Raw genomic sequence first — 264 nt, 5'->3', positions numbered from 1 at the left:
ATGTGCGAAAGAGTATAGAGGGTCACGGCAAAAACTGGATGCACTTCGTGTACAAACTGGACAAACTCTTTCGGAGTATGAGGGTTTCGGACGAGAACTCATCTGTTACACGGGCACTTTAATGTTTTTTAAACTTATTTGAACTCCGGACTTCTTTTGTGTTCAGTATGCAGCATTCAAAGAGACGTCATCAATTTCCAACATGTTCTGACATCATTTGTTGTTTTTCGGCATTTACCTAATTGTTTAGAGAGCTAAATGACC

The sequence above is a fragment of the Triticum dicoccoides genome, chromosome 5A, assembly GCF_002162155.2.
Source record: "Triticum dicoccoides isolate Atlit2015 ecotype Zavitan chromosome 5A, WEW_v2.0, whole genome shotgun sequence".
Taxonomy (NCBI): domain Eukaryota; kingdom Viridiplantae; phylum Streptophyta; class Magnoliopsida; order Poales; family Poaceae; genus Triticum; species Triticum dicoccoides.
The sequence above is the reverse complement of the archived record's forward strand: the minus strand, read 5'-3'. Positions refer to the sequence as shown.